Below are 12,223 nucleotides of genomic sequence, written 5' to 3' on the forward strand. Positions count from 1 at the left end.
AAGATGGAGGATTTCTAAAAGTTAGAGTCACCTCAGCTCAGGACACCTTAGGGGCTGTCCTGACTGGCCAGTGACTCCTCCTTGTTATTCTCATTATTTTCTCCGGCCTTGCCGCCAAAAGTGGGGCCTGGCCGGAGGGGGGCGGGGAACTCCACTAGCTGGAGTGTCCTGCTGGGTTGGCACAAAGGAGGTGAGCCTTTGAGGCTCACCGCCAGGTGTGACAATTCCTGCCTGGGAGAGGTGTTAGCATCTCCACCCAGTGCAGGCTTTGTTACTGGCCTCAGAGTGACAAAGGCACTCTCCCCATGGGGCCAGCAACATGTCTCGGTTTGTGGCAGGCTGCTAAAACTAGTCAGCCTACACAGATAGTCGGTTAAGTTTCAGGGGGCACCTCTAAGGTGCCCTCTGTGGTGTATTTTACAATAAAATGTACACTGGCATCAGTGTGCATTTATTGTGCTGAGAAGTTTGATACCAAACTTCCCAGTTTTCAGTGTAGCCATTATGGTGCTGTGGAGTTCGTGTTTGACAGACTCCCAGACCATATACTCTTATGGCTACCCTGCACTTACAATGTCTAAGGTTTTATTTAGACACTGTAGGGGTACCATGCTCATGCACTGGTACCCTCACCTATGGTATAGTGCACCCTGCCTTAGGGCTGTAAGGCCTGCTAGAGGGGTGTCTTACCTATACTGCATAGGCAGTGAGAGGCTGGCATGGCACCCTGAGGGGAGTGCCATGTCGACTTACTCGTTTTGTCCTCACTAGCACACACAAGCTGGCAAGCAGTGTGTCTGTGCTGAGTGAGAGGTCTCCAGGGTGGCATAAGACATGCTGCAGCCCTTAGAGACCTTCCTTGGCATCAGGGCCCTTGGTACTAAAAGTACCAGTTACAAGGGACTTATCTGGATGCCAGGGTCTGCCAATTGTGGATACAAAAGTACAGGTTAGGGAAAGAACACTGGTGCTGGGGCCTGGTTAGCAGGCCTCAGCACACTTTCAATTGTAAACATAGCATCAGCAAAGGCAAAAAGTCAGGGGGCAACCATGCCAAGGAGGCATTTCCTTACACAACCCCCCCCCAAACGAAAGAGGATGAGACTAACCTTTCCCAAGAGAGTCTTCATTTTCTAAGTGGAAGAACCTGGAAAGGCCATCTGCATTGGCATGGGCAGTCCCAGGTCTGTGTTCCACTATAAAGTCCATTCCCTGTAGGGAGATGGACCACCTCAACAGTTTAGGATTTTCACCTTTCATTTGCATCAGCCATTTGAGAGGTCTGTGGTCAGTTTGAACTAGGAAGTGAGTCCCAAAGAGGTATGGTCTCAGCTTCTTCAGGGACCAAACCACAGCAAAGGCCTCCCTCTCAATGGCACTCCAACGCTGCTCCCTGGGGAGTAACCTCCTGCTAATGAAAGCAACAGGCTGGTCAAGGCCATCATCATTTGTTTGGGACAAAACTGCCCCTATCCCATGTTCAGAGGCATCAGTCTGCACAATGAACTGCTTAGAATAATCTGGAGCTTTTAGAACTGGTGCTGAGCACATTGCCTGTTTCAGGGTGTCAAAGGCCTGTTGGCATTCCACAGTCCAGTTTACTTTCTTGGGCATTTTCTTGGAGGTGAGTTCAGTGAGGGCTGTCACAATGGATCCATATCCCTTCACAAACCTCCTGTAATACCCAGTCAAGCCAAGGAATGCCCTGACTTGAGTCTGGGTTTTTGGAGCTACCCAGTCCAGAATAGTCTGGATCTTGGGTTGGAGTGGCTGAACTTGGCCTCCACCTACAAGGTGTCCCAAGTAAACCACAGTTCCCTGCCCTATCTGGCATTTGGATGCCTTGATAGAGAGGCCTGCAGATTGCAGAGCCTTCAAAACCTTCCTCAGGTGGACCAGGTGATCCTGCCAGGTGGAGCTAAAGACAGCAATATCATCAAGATAAGCTGTGCTAAAGGACTCCAAGCCAGCAAGGACTTGATTCACCAACCTTTGGAAGGTGGCAGGGGCATTCTTTAAACCAAAGGGCATAACAGTAAACTGATAATGCCCATCAGGTGTGGAGAATGCTGTCTTTTCTTTTGCTCCAGGTGCCATTTTTATTTGCCAGTACCCTGCTGTCAAGTCAAAGGTACTTAGAAATTTGGCAGCACCTAATTTATCAATGAGCTCATCAGCTCTTGGAATTGGATGGGTGTAAGGAAATGCCTCCTTGGCATGGTTGCCCCCTGACTTTTTGCCTTTGCTGATGCTATGTTTACAATTGAAAGTGTGCTGAGGCCTGCTAACCAGGCCCCAGCACCAGTGTTCTTTCCCTAACCTGTACTTTTGTATCCACAATTGGCAGACCCTGGCATCCAGATAAGTCCCTTGTAACTGGTACTTCTAGTACCAAGGGCCCTGATGCCAAGGAAGGTCTCTAAGGGCTGCAGCATGTCTTATGCCACCCTGGAGACCCCTCACTCAGCACAGACACACTGCTTGCCAGCTTGTGTGTGCTAGTGAGGACAAAACGAGTAAGTCGACATGGCACTCCCCTCAGGGTGCCATGCCAGCCTCTCACTGCCTATGCAGTATAGGTAAGACACCCCTCTAGCAGGCCTTACAGCCCTAAGGCAGGGTGCACTATACCATAGGTGAGGGTACCAGTGCATGAGCATGGTACCCCTACAGTGTCTAAACAAAACCTTAGACATTGTAAGTGCAGGGTAGCCATAAGAGTATATGGTCTGGGAGTCTGTCAAACACGAACTCCACAGCACCATAATGGCTACACTGAAAACTGGGAAGTTTGGTATCAAACTTCTCAGCACAATAAATGCACACTGATGCCAGTGTACATTTTATTGTAAAATACACCACAGAGGGCACCTTAGAGGTGCCCCCTGAAACTTAACCGACTATCTGTGTAGGCTGACTAGTTTTAGCAGCCTGCCACAAACCGAGACATGTTGCTGGCCCCATGGGGAGAGTGCCTTTGTCACTCTGAGGCCAGTAACAAAGCCTGCACTGGGTGGAGATGCTAACACCTCTCCCAGGCAGGAATTGTCACACCTGGCGGTGAGCCTCAAAGGCTCACCTCCTTTGTGCCAACCCAGCAGGACACTCCAGCTAGTGGAGTTGCCCGCCCCCTCCGGCCAGGCCCCACTTTTGGCGGCAAGGCCGGAGAAAATAATGAGAATAACAAGGAGGAGTCACTGGCCAGTCAGGACAGCCCCTAAGGTGTCCTGAGCTGAGGTGACTCTAACTTTTAGAAATCCTCCATCTTGCAGATGGAGGATTCCCCCAATAGGATTAGGGATGTGACCCCCTCCCTTTGGGAGGAGGCACAAAGAGGGTGTACCCACCCTCAGGGCTAGTGGCCATTGGCTACTAACCCCCCAGACCTAAACACGCCCTTAAATTTAGTATTTAAGGGCTACCCTGAACCCTAGAAAATTAGATTCCTGCAACTACAAGAAGAAGGACTGCCTAGCTGAAAACCCCTGCAGAGGAAGACCAGAAGACGACAACTGCCTTGGCTCCAGAAACTCACCGGCCTGTCTCCTGCCTTCCAAAGATCCTGCTCCAGCGACGCCTTCCAAAGGGACCAGCGACCTCGACATCCTCTGAGGACTGCCCCTGCTTCGAAAAGACAAGAAACTCCCGAGGACAGCGGACCTGCTCCAAGAAAAGCTGCAACTTTGTTTCCAGCAGCTTTAAAGAACCCTGCAAGCTCCCCGCAAGAAGCGTGAGACTTGCAACACTGCACCCGGCGACCCCGACTCGGCTGGTGGAGATCCGACGCCTCAGGAGGGACCCCAGGACTACTCTGATACTGTGAGTACCAAAACCTGTCCCCCCTGAGCCCCCACAGCGCCGCCTGCAGAGGGAATCCCGAGGCTTCCCCTGACCGCGACTCTTTGAACCTAAAGTCCCGACGCCTGGGAGAGACCCTGCACCCGCAGCCCCCAGGACCTGAAGGACCGGACTTTCACTGGAGAAGCGACCCCCAGGAGTCCCTCTCCCTTGCCCAAGTGGAGGTTTCCCCGAGGAATCCCCCCCTTGCCTGCCTGCAGCGCTGAAGAGATCCCGAGATCTCTCATAGACTAACATTGCGAACCCGACGCTGGTTTCTACACTGCACCCGGCCGCCCCCGCGCTGCTGAGGGTGAAATTTCTGTGTGGACTTGTGTCCCCCCCGGTGCCCTACAAAACCCCTCTGGTCTGCCCTCCGAAGACGCGGGTACTTACCTGCAAGCAGACCGGAACCGGGGCACCCCCTTCTCTCCATTCTAGCCTATGTGTTTTGGGCACCACTTTGAACTCTGCACCTGACCGGCCCTGAGCTGCTGGTGTGGTGACTTTGGGGTTGCTCTGAACCCCCAACGGTGGGCTACCTTGGACCAAGAACTGAACCCTGTAAGTGTCCTACTTACCTGGTAAAACTAACAAAAACTTACCTCCCCCAGGAACTGTGAAAATTGCACTAAGTGTCCACTTTTAAAACAGCTATTTGTCAATAACTTGAAAAGTATACATGCAATTTTTATGATTTGAAGTTCCTAAAGTACTTACCTGCAATACCTTTCGAACAAGATATTACATGTTAAATTTGAACCTGTGGTTCTTAAAATAAACTAAGAAAAGATATTTTTCTATACACAAACCTATTGGCTGGATTTGTCTCTGAGTGTGTGTACCTCATTTATTGTCTATGTGTATGTACAACAAATGCTTAACACTACTCCTTGGATAAGCCTACTGCTCGACCACACTACCACAAAATAGAGCATTAGTATTATCTATTTTTACCACTATTTTACCTCTAAGGGGAACCCTTGGACTCTGTGCATGCTATTCCTTACTTTGAAATAGCACATACAGAGCCAACTTCCTACATTGGTGGATCAGCGGTGGGGTACAAGACTTTGCATTTGCTGGACTACTCAGCCAATACCTGATCACACGACAAATTCCAAAATTGTCATTAGAAATTGATTTTTGCAATTTGAAAAGTTTTCTAAATTCTTAAAAGTCCTGCTAGGGCCTTGTGTGTTAAGTCCCTGTTTAGCATTTCTTTTAGAGTTTAAAAGTTTGTTAAAAGTTTGAATTAGATTCTAGAATCAGTTTTAGTTTCTTAAAAAGTATTCCAACTTTTAGAAGCATAATGTCTAGCACAGATGTGAATGTGGTGGAACTCGACACCACACCTTACCTCCATCTTAAGATGAGAGAGCTAAGGTCACTCTGTAAACTAAAGAAAATAACAATGGGCCCCAAACCTACCAAAATACAGCTCCAGGAGCTTTTGGCAGAGTTTGAAAAGGCCAACCCCTCTGAGGGTGGCAACTCAGAGGAAGAGGATAGTGACTTGGAGGACAATTCCCCCCTACCAGTCCTATCTAGGGAGAACAGGGTCCCTCAAACCCTGACTCCTAAAATAATAGTCAGAGATGCTGGTTCCCTCACAGGAGAGACCAACACCTCTGAAATCACTGAGGATAGCCCCAGTGAAGAGGACATCCAGTTAGCCAGGATGGCCAAAAGATTGGCTTTGGAAAGACAGATCCTAGCCATAGAGAGGGAAAGACAAGAGATGGGCCTAGGACCCATCAATGGTGGCAGCAACATAAATAGGGTCAGAGATTCTCCTGACATGTTGAAAATCCCCAAAGGGATTGTAACTAAATATGAAGATGGTGATGACATCACCAAATGGTTCACAGCTTTTGAGAGGGCTTGTGTAACCAGAAAAGTGAACAGATCTCACTGGGGTGCTCTCCTTTGGGAAATGTTCACAGGAAAGTGTAGGGATAGACTCCTCACACTCTCTGGACAAGATGCAGAATCTTATGACCTCATGAAGGGTACCCTGATTGAGGGCTTTGGATTCTCCACTGAGGAGTACAGGATTAGGTTCAGGGGGGCTCAAAAATCCTCGAGCCAGACCTGGGTTGACTTTGTTGACTACTCAGTGAAAACACTAGATGGTTGGATTCAAGGCAGTGGTGTAAGTAATTATGATGGGCTGTACAATTTATTTGTGAAAGAACACCTGTTAAGTAATTGTTTCAATGATAAACTGCATCAGCATCTGGTAGACCTAGGACCAATTTCTCCCCAAGAATTGGGAAAGAAGGCGGACCATTGGGTCAAGACAAGGGTGTCCAAGACTTCAACAGGGGGTGACCAAAAGAAAGGGGTCACAAAGACTCCCCAGCAGAAGGGTGATGAGACAACCAAAACTAAAAATAGTAAAGAGTCTTCTACAGGCCCCCAAAAACCTGCACAGGAGGGTGGGCCCAGAGCCTCTTCACAAAACAATGGGTACAAGGGTAAAAACTTTGATCCCAAAAAGGCCTGGTGTCATAGCTGTAAACAGCATGGACACCAAACTGGAGACAAGGCCTGTCCCAAGAAAGGTTCCACTCCAAACTCCCATCCAGGTAACACTGGTATGGCTAGTCTCCAAGTGGGATCAACAGTGTGCCCAGAGCAAATCAGGGTTCACACTGAAGCTACTCTAGTTTCTGAGGGTGGGGTGGATTTAGCCACACTAGCTGTCTGGCCGCCTAACATGCAAAAATACAGACAACAACTCTTAATTAATGGGACTAGAATAGAGGGCCTGAGGGATACAGGTGCCAGTGTCACCATGGTGACAGAGAAACTGGTTTCCCCTGGCCAATACCTGACTGGAAAAACTTACACAGTCACCAACGCTGACAATCAGAGAAAAGTACATCCCATGGCAATGGTTACTTTAGAATGGGGAGGGGTCAATGGCCTGAAACAGGTGGTGGTCTCCTCAAATATCCCAGTGGACTGTCTGCTTGGAAATGACCTGGAGTCCTCAGCATGGGCTGAGGTAGAACTAAAAACCCATGCAGCAATGCTGGGTATCCCTGAACTGGTGTGTGTGAAAACAAGAGCACAATGCAAGGCACAGGGTGAAAAAGTAGAGCTGGAGTCTGGAAAAATGGCCCAGCCTACCAAGAGAACAGGAAAGTCAGTTGGGAAACCAACTGCAACACAGCAAAAGAAAGGGAACCTCTCTTCTCAGGAAGAAGTTCTGCCCTCTGAGGGAACTGAGCCTTTGGAGCTTGAACCTTACCAGGTTGAGCTCTTAGGCCCAGGGGGACCCTCAAGGGAGGAGCTGTGTAAGGGACAAGAAACCTGTCCCTCTCTTGAAGGCCTTAGGCAGCAAGCTGCTGAAGAGTCCAAAGGCAAGAAAAATGGAACACATAGGGTCTATTGGGAAGATGGACTCCTGTACACTGAGGCCAGAGACCCCAAACCTGGTGCCACTAGGAGAGTGGTAGTGCCTCAGCTGTTCAGGAAGTTCATCCTAACATTGGCCCATGACATTCCCCTTGCTGGACATTTGGGACAAACCAAGACGTGGGAGAGGTTAGTCAACCACTTCTACTGGCCCAATATGTCCAACATGGTTAAGGAGTTTTGCCTCTCCTGCCCCACCTGTCAAGCCAGTGGTAAGACAGGTGGGCATCCAAAGGCCCCCCTCATTCCACTTCCAGTGGTGGGGGTGCCCTTTGAAAGAGTGGGTGTGGACATAGTTGGTCCACTAGAACCTCCCACAGCCTCAGGAAATATGTATATCCTGGTAGTAGTGGATCATGCTACCAGGTATCCTGAAGCTATTCCCCTTAGGTCGACTACTGCCCCTGCAGTAGCCAAGGCCCTCATTGGTATCTTTACCAGAGTGGGTTTCCCTAAGGAGGTGGTGTCTGACAGAGGTACCAACTTCATGTCAGCATACCTAAAGCACATGTGGAATGAGTGTGGAGTGACTTATAAATTCACTACACCTTACCATCCACAAACTAATGGCTTAGTTGAGAGATTCAACAAGACATTAAAGGGCATGATCATGGGGCTCCCAGAAAAACTCAAAAGGAGATGGGATGTCCTCCTGCCATGTCTGCTTTTCGCTTACAGGGAGGTACCACAGAAGGGAGTAGGGTTCTCACCCTTTGAACTTCTGTTTGGTCATCCTGTAAGGGGACCACTTGCCCTTGTTAAAGAAGGCTGGGAGAGACCTCTCCATGAGCCTAAACAGGACATAGTGGACTATGTACTTGGCCTTCGCTCTAGAATGGCAGAGTACATGGAAAAGGCAACCAAAAACCTTGAGGCCAGCCAACAGCTCCAGAAGTTTTGGTATGACCAAAAGGCTGCACTGGTTGAGTTCCAACCAGGGCAGAAAGTCTGGGTTCTGGAGCCTGTGGCTCCCAGGGCACTCCAGGACAAATGGAGTGGCCCTTACCCAGTACTAGAAAGGAAGAGTCAGGTCACCTACTTGGTGGACCTGGGCACAAGCAGGAGCCCCAAGAGGGTGATCCATGTAAACCGCCTTAAGCTCTTCCACGACAGGGCTGATGTCAATCTGTTGATGGTAACAGATGAGGATCAGGAGGCAGAGAGTGAACCTCTCCCTGATCTTCTGTCATCAGACCCAAAAGATGGTACAGTAGATGGAGTGATCTACTCAGACACCCTCTCTGGCCAACAGCAAGCTGATTGTAGGAGAGTCCTACAACAGTTTCCTGAGCTTTTCTCCCTAACCCCTGGTCAGACACCCCTGTGTACCCATGATGTGGACACAGGAGACAGCATGCCTGTCAAAAACAAAATCTTCAGACAGTCTGACCATGTTAAGGAAAGCATCAAGGTGGAAGTCCACAAGATGCTGGAATTGGGAGTAATTGAGCGCTCTGACAGCCCCTGGGCCAGCCCAGTGGTCTTAGTCCCCAAACCTCACACCAAAGATGGAAAGAAAGAGATGAGGTTTTGTGTGGACTACAGAGGGCTCAATTCTGTCACCAAGACAGATGCCCATCCAATTCCAAGAGCTGATGAGCTCATTGATAAATTAGGTGCTGCCAAATTTCTAAGTACCTTTGACTTGACAGCAGGGTACTGGCAAATAAAAATGGCACCTGGAGCAAAAGAAAAGACAGCATTCTCCACACCTGATGGGCATTATCAGTTTACTGTTATGCCCTTTGGTTTAAAGAATGCCCCTGCCACCTTCCAAAGGTTGGTGAATCAAGTCCTTGCTGGCTTGGAGTCCTTTAGCACAGCTTATCTTGATGATATTGCTGTCTTTAGCTCCACCTGGCAGGATCACCTGGTCCACCTGAGGAAGGTTTTGAAGGCTCTGCAATCTGCAGGCCTCTCTATCAAGGCATCCAAATGCCAGATAGGGCAGGGAACTGTGGTTTACTTGGGCCACCTTGTAGGTGGAGGCCAAGTTCAGCCACTCCAACCCAAGATCCAGACCATTCTGGACTGGGTAGCTCCAAAAACCCAGACTCAAGTCAGGGCATTCCTTGGCTTGACTGGGTACTACAGGAGGTTTGTGAAGGGATATGGATCCATTGTGACAGCCCTCACTGAGCTCACCTCCAAGAAAATGCCCAAGAAAGTGAACTGGACTGTGGACTGCCAACAGGCCTTTGACACCCTGAAACAAGCAATGTGCTCAGCACCAGTTCTCAAAGCTCCAGATTATTCTAAGCAGTTCATTGTGCAGACTGATGCCTCTGAACATGGGATAGGGGCAGTTTTGTCCCAAACAAATGATGATGGCCTTGACCAGCCTGTTGCTTTCATTAGCAGGAGGTTACTCCCCAGGGAGCAGCGTTGGAGTGCCATTGAGAGGGAGGCCTTTGCTGTGGTTTGGTCCCTGAAGAAGCTGAGACCATACCTCTTTGGGACTCACTTCCTAGTTCAAACTGACCACAGACCTCTCAAATGGCTGATGCAAATGAAAGGTGAAAATCCTAAACTGTTGAGGTGGTCCATCTCCCTACAGGGAATGGACTTTATAGTGGAACACAGACCTGGGACTGCCCATGCCAATGCAGATGGCCTTTCCAGGTTCTTCCACTTAGAAAATGAAGACTCTCTTGGGAAAGGTTAGTCTCATCCTCTTTCGTTTGGGGGGGGGGGTTGTGTAAGGAAATGCCTCCTTGGCATGGTTGCCCCCTGACTTTTTGCCTTTGCTGATGCTATGTTTACAATTGAAAGTGTGCTGAGGCCTGCTAACCAGGCCCCAGCACCAGTGTTCTTTCCCTAACCTGTACTTTTGTATCCACAATTGGCAGACCCTGGCATCCAGATAAGTCCCTTGTAACTGGTACTTCTAGTACCAAGGGCCCTGATGCCAAGGAAGGTCTCTAAGGGCTGCAGCATGTCTTATGCCACCCTGGAGACCCCTCACTCAGCACAGACACACTGCTTGCCAGCTTGTGTGTGCTAGTGAGGACAAAACGAGTAAGTCGACATGGCACTCCCCTCAGGGTGCCATGCCAGCCTCTCACTGCCTATGCAGTATAGGTAAGACACCCCTCTAGCAGGCCTTACAGCCCTAAGGCAGGGTGCACTATACCATAGGTGAGGGTACCAGTGCATGAGCATGGTACCCCTACAGTGTCTAAACAAAACCTTAGACATTGTAAGTGCAGGGTAGCCATAAGAGTATATGGTCTGGGAGTCTGTCAAACACGAACTCCACAGCACCATAATGGCTACACTGAAAACTGGGAAGTTTGGTATCAAACTTCTCAGCACAATAAATGCACACTGATGCCAGTGTACATTTTATTGTAAAATACACCACAGAGGGCACCTTAGAGGTGCCCCCTGAAACTTAACCGACTATCTGTGTAGGCTGACTAGTTTTAGCAGCCTGCCACAAACCGAGACATGTTGCTGGCCCCATGGGGAGAGTGCCTTTGTCACTCTGAGGCCAGTAACAAAGCCTGCACTGGGTGGAGATGCTAACACCTCTCCCAGGCAGGAATTGTCACACCTGGCGGTGAGCCTCAAAGGCTCACCTCCTTTGTGCCAACCCAGCAGGACACTCCAGCTAGTGGAGTTGCCCGCCCCCTCCGGCCAGGCCCCACTTTTGGCGGCAAGGCCGGAGAAAATAATGAGAATAACAAGGAGGAGTCACTGGCCAGTCAGGACAGCCCCTAAGGTGTCCTGAGCTGAGGTGACTAACTTTTAGAAATCCTCCATCTTGCAGATGGAGGATTCCCCCAATAGGATTAGGGATGTGACCCCCTCCCTTTGGGAGGAGGCACAAAGAGGGTGTACCCACCCTCAGGGCTAGTGGCCATTGGCTACTAACCCCCCAGACCTAAACACGCCCTTAAATTTAGTATTTAAGGGCTACCCTGAACCCTAGAAAATTAGATTCCTGCAACTACAAGAAGAAGGACTGCCTAGCTGAAAACCCCTGCAGAGGAAGACCAGAAGACGACAACTGCCTTGGCTCCAGAAACTCACCGGCCTGTCTCCTGCCTTCCAAAGATCCTGCTCCAGCGACGCCTTCCAAAGGGACCAGCGACCTCGACATCCTCTGAGGACTGCCCCTGCTTCGAAAAGACAAGAAACTCCCGAGGACAGCGGACCTGCTCCAAGAAAAGCTGCAACTTTGTTTCCAGCAGCTTTAAAGAACCCTGCAAGCTCCCCGCAAGAAGCGTGAGACTTGCAACACTGCACCCGGCGACCCCGACTCGGCTGGTGGAGATCCGACGCCTCAGGAGGGACCCCAGGACTACTCTGATACTGTGAGTACCAAAACCTGTCCCCCCTGAGCCCCCACAGCGCCGCCTGCAGAGGGAATCCCGAGGCTTCCCCTGACCGCGACTCTTTGAACCTAAAGTCCCGACGCCTGGGAGAGACCCTGCACCCGCAGCCCCCAGGACCTGAAGGACCGGACTTTCACTGGAGAAGCGACCCCCAGGAGTCCCTCTCCCTTGCCCAAGTGGAGGTTTCCCCGAGGAATCCCCCCCTTGCCTGCCTGCAGCGCTGAAGAGATCCCGAGATCTCTCATAGACTAACATTGCGAACCCGACGCTGGTTTCTACACTGCACCCGGCCGCCCCCGCGCTGCTGAGGGTGAAATTTCTGTGTGGACTTGTGTCCCCCCCGGTGCCCTACAAAACCCCTCTGGTCTGCCCTCCGAAGACGCGGGTACTTACCTGCAAGCAGACCGGAACCGGGGCACCCCCTTCTCTCCATTCTAGCCTATGTGTTTTGGGCACCACTTTGAACTCTGCACCTGACCGGCCCTGAGCTGCTGGTGTGGTGACTTTGGGGTTGCTCTGAACCCCCAACGGTGGGCTACCTTGGACCAAGAACTGAACCCTGTAAGTGTCCTACTTACCTGGTAAAACTAACAAAAACTTACCTCCCCCAGGAACTGTGA

At 50.3% G+C, this 12,223-nt stretch overlaps 1 protein-coding gene across 1 annotated transcript in view; it reads right to left on the reverse strand.

The window, feature by feature from the left end:
- ANKRD13D (ankyrin repeat domain 13D) overlaps positions 1-12,223 on the reverse strand; it is a 344,260-nt gene that overhangs the window by 251,918 nt on the left and 80,119 nt on the right. The gene's annotated exons all lie outside the window — the stretch shown is intronic.

This window comes from Pleurodeles waltl, chromosome 4_2 (assembly GCF_031143425.1).
Source record: "Pleurodeles waltl isolate 20211129_DDA chromosome 4_2, aPleWal1.hap1.20221129, whole genome shotgun sequence".
Lineage (NCBI taxonomy): Eukaryota > Metazoa > Chordata > Amphibia > Caudata > Salamandridae > Pleurodeles > Pleurodeles waltl.